This window comes from Colobus angolensis, unplaced genomic scaffold (assembly GCF_000951035.1).
Source record: "Colobus angolensis palliatus isolate OR3802 unplaced genomic scaffold, Cang.pa_1.0 Scaffold248, whole genome shotgun sequence".
Classification (NCBI taxonomy): Eukaryota; Metazoa; Chordata; class Mammalia; order Primates; family Cercopithecidae; genus Colobus; species Colobus angolensis.
In genome coordinates this window covers 2,665,185-2,668,827 of record NW_012115688.1, presented here as the reverse complement: position 1 = coordinate 2,668,827, position 3,643 = coordinate 2,665,185, and the positions used below count along the sequence as shown (strand labels likewise).

At 53.2% G+C, this 3,643-nt stretch overlaps 1 protein-coding gene across 1 annotated transcript in view; it reads right to left on the bottom strand.

Annotated features, from left to right (window-relative positions):
• CHST6 (carbohydrate (N-acetylglucosamine 6-O) sulfotransferase 6) overlaps nt 1-2,666 on the bottom strand; it is a 16,035-nt gene extending 13,369 nt beyond the window's left edge. Inside the window, exon 1 of the mRNA XM_011945999.1 lies at nt 2,579-2,666. The gene's annotated coding sequence lies outside the window, so the exon portion shown is untranslated. The remainder of the gene's footprint in view (nt 1-2,578) is intronic.
• Between the last annotated feature and the right edge of the window lie 977 nt (nt 2,667-3,643).

Sequence of the window (3,643 nt, the reverse complement as noted above, 5' to 3'; positions counted from 1 at the left end):
GCTGCATGGCATCCCCCAGAGGCAGGGGGCTGGGACTGCAAGGCCCAGATGCTGATGGAGAAAACAGATCTGCCTTCAAGAATCTACTGGGAAATGAATTCTAATTAGCCTGGGAAAGGAGCCTCAAGCCTCCCTGGCTCAGAGCCACCGCCCTGGGGCATTTCTGAGATGACCAGATAGCAACACACAAACCCTTTTCCCTGGCTGGGAGCTTTAGGGATTCTCACACTGCACTTCACACAGCACCTGACTTGGTCTAAATTGTAGTACGTTACAGCTGGAGGCCATAAAGTCTGAGGGCTCCCCACTTCTTCTCTGCAGCAACACATGCAGTGTATGGAGTGGGATTGTACTTTTAGCACATTCGCCTGTTTCCCTAAGTATTGACAGAGCCCTCTCATTACAGGGATAATCTGGAATGTTCTCTGGTTTATTAACCATTTATTTTAATTACCTTATTTTAAAAAAGAAAATCATTCTTTCAAATCAATGACAGAAAGAAAAAGGAAGAGACTATTTAAGAAGAAAATAACAGGCTGGGTGCAGTGGCTCACGCCTGTAATCCCAGCACTCTGGGAGGCCAAGACGGACAAATCACCTGATGTCAGGAGTTGGAGACCAGCCTGGCCAAACACGGTGAAAACCCCATCTTTACTAAATACACAAAAAATAGCCGGGCCTGGTGGCATGTGCTTGTAATCCTAGCTACCCAGGAGGCTGAAGCAGGAGAATCACTGGAGCCTGGGAGTCCGAGGCTACAGTGAGCTGAGATCACGCCACTGCACTCCAGTCTGGGTGATAGAGTGAGACTGCTTCTCAAAAACAAACAAACAAACAAAAAACCCAAAAAACAGTAAAATGCAACATGTGGACCTTGTTTAGATTCTGATTTGAAAAAAACATCTGCCAGGAGATACCCTAGAGGTAATCAGATATATTTCAATATTGACTAATAGGTGATATTGAGAAATTATTATTAATACTATTATCACTATGCAGGACAATCTTGTTCATGTATTTCTGGACCCATCTCCCCTCCTAAGACACTAGAAGCAGAATGGTTTCTGTCTCATTAAAGACAGTAGGTATAGAGTACTGAGGTTAAGAGTGTGAATCCCACTTGACCATTTACTGCGTGATCTTGTGCAAGTTACTTCTCTCTGTGCCTGCTTGGTTAAAAAAAAATCTGTAAAGTGGGGGAAACAATATAACTCAACTCATGGGCTTGATTAAAAGAGTGAGTGAGTGGATATTTGTAAAGCAGAACAATGTCTGGCGCACAGTGCACTTATGAGTATTTGCTTAGGAATCTTCCTGGGCCACACTTATATTCTGTGAATCCAAGGGAAAGTCTTTGAACGAGGAGAACCCAAGGACAATGGCTCTACCAGATTCAGGTGCCCCAGCAACAGAATGTGGCAGGCACAGGCAGGGGCCCCACAAGGACAAACAAAACAGAAGACGCTGGAAAGTCATGGCTAGAGGCCTGGCTTCTTTTTTTTCTGAGATGGAGTCTCGCTCTGTTGCCCAGGCTGGAGTGCAGTGGCGCAATCTCGACTCACTGCAACCTCCGCCTTCTGGGTTCAAGTGATTCTTCTGCCTCAGCCTCCCAAGTAGCTGGGATTACAGGCACTTGCCACCATGACCAGCTAATTTTTGTAGTTTTAGTAGAGATGGGGGTTCACCATGTTGGGCAGGCTGGTTTTGAACTCCTGACCTCAGGTGATCCACCCGCCTCCGCCTCCCAAAGTGCTGGGATTACAGGCGTGAGCCGCTGCACCTGGCCTTAGAAGCTTGGTTTCTGAAGCCGGATTGGGTTCAGTCTGTCTCTACTACCAATCAGGGGTGTGACTTTGAGCAAGTCACTCTCTGGCTCTCCGTGCTCCAGTTGACTCTGTTTGCAGGACAAAGCCAGAAAAGTTCCGGCCTCCCAGGCTGGAGAGGAGCCCAGCCCCCGCTCCCCCAGCAACACAGCACCCTCAGAGGCCCTGGTACTTGGCCCACGCTCTTGTGGGTTTAAGTCAGCCAAGTCCTTTCTTCTCTTCAGGCCTCAGTTTTCCTATCCTCAAAAATGGGAAACTTGACTGCCTTGCCTCTGTGAAAGAGGGAGGAGAAAGGAAAGTCAACATTTGCTAGGCACCTGTCCTGAGGCCCAGAGGGCCTGTCCTGAAGCCCAGGATGAAGCCGTCAGAAGCAGTGACGCAGGACTCCAATTCCCCTGGATCGGGTTCCAAATCAACCCACCAAGCTACCGTTTCTCAGTAATTCTATGGAAAAAGCCATTGGAAAGCTTTTGAAAGTCATGTCCTTTCAAACCCAAGTATCGAGACAAAAGTGGTTCTCCCCTCGCAGTGCGGATACCCCTGCGCAGCCGAAGCCCCAGCAAGACTCTTCCAAACCGGCGCCAACAGTGGCGATGCCCTTTCCACGTTGCTGATGGAAAAGCCACCCCAGCTCTTCCCGTCACCCCTCGTCTCCGGTGCAGGACAGAGGAGCGTCCCCAGCTGTGCCACTAGCCCGGCCCCCAGCCGACCCGAGTGTGGAGACATCCCCCGTAGAGAGTGAAGAACCAACGCACCTCAAAGCTTGGCGGCTCTGCCCGAGCAGGAGCGGCACGGTGGGGGACGCCTCCCTCCCTGGGCTCAGCAAAGGCTCCCAGAAGTCGTCTCTTCCAAGTTCCACCCCACAGCCAGCTTTTTCTCTTCGCCGGGAATGTCCGCAGGGGCTGACTTGCTCCTTAAGGTCCCAAGACTATTAAGGGACACCCGGTGAGGCCGGGAAAGGGGGTCTAAGAGGCATGGACGAGACTTGGGGGGGACCAGTCCACTGGAAGCTCCTGGAGACTAGAGGCAGGGCGAATCTGGGAACAGGGCAGGAGTCCCAGAATGGGATGTTAAGGATGGGGGTGCCCTGGGCTACCACAGGGAAGGACGCGGCGCAGAGCTCCCTCCGGAGCCCGACACTGCGGCCCGCGCCCTCTACTCCCCGCGCGCCAGTCAGCAACCCTCGGTGCTGCCCTGTGCGGCGCGCCCGAGCGCACACAATGAGGCGCTTTCAGACGTGGCTGCGGTCCCGGGGTGGCCGGCGGGAGCTAGCGCGGTACGGGAAGGAAGGAGCCGGTTGGCCCACCCCCGACCGAGGGGCCACGCCTCGGGGGAGGGGCGCTGACCAAGGGCGGGCAGGAGGGCCCAGTGGGGCTGGGGCTCTGAGAGGCTCACCTTTTAGCCGAGGATGTCAAGGGGCGCTGGCAGGGTCACCTTTCATCTGACTACAAATGAACGTTGTACCGCAGCCCACCCTAAATCCCCAGAGAAGGGAGGCTCCTGGGAGGATAAAGGTCCTAGCGAAGGAAGTCGAATCTTAATCTTGGCCTTCTTCACTCTCGGGGGCATCCTTGAGGGGAGGTGACTTGGAATCCAAACCCTTCCCAAGGCCACGGCACCTGGATGACACTGGATGACACAGGGACCCGGTGCAGTGTCCCAGCTGGGAGGGGAGGATAGACCAGGTGACCTTAGGAGCTGGACCCGCAGCTTTTCCCCTCCTCCTGCACATTCCCTGCCCTAGCCTAAGCCCAGAGGCGCAGGTTTCATAGCAGGTCCAGAGGAAGAAATGATACGTTTTAACAAATAAGATACTTCCG